We start from the raw sequence: 282 nt of genomic DNA, 5'->3' as shown, positions 1-282 counted from the left end.
GAGATGCAGAAGTATTTCCATAGAAAATGGTTCACTCTCTCAAACAGATGGAAATGAAGAGAGGTTAAATTAATATTTCACCATTCTTTCAGCTGTTTTGTTTATTTTTTACTTCTATATTTTAAAAATAATTTTAATTTTTAGAGATATAAAGCTACATGCTTTGTATATTAGCAGGTAAATAAAAAAATAAGTTTAAATCCTGTCTTTAAAATAGGATTTTCATTTTAGTTTCTCTCTATTTTATGTGAGCTATATGGAAAACAGATGGAAGCATTATTA

The sequence above is a fragment of the Mesitornis unicolor genome, unplaced genomic scaffold (genome assembly GCF_000695765.1).
Source record: "Mesitornis unicolor isolate BGI_N332 unplaced genomic scaffold, ASM69576v1 scaffold32480, whole genome shotgun sequence".
NCBI classification, from domain to species: Eukaryota; Metazoa; Chordata; class Aves; order Mesitornithiformes; family Mesitornithidae; genus Mesitornis; species Mesitornis unicolor.
This window is presented reverse-complemented; position numbering follows the sequence as displayed.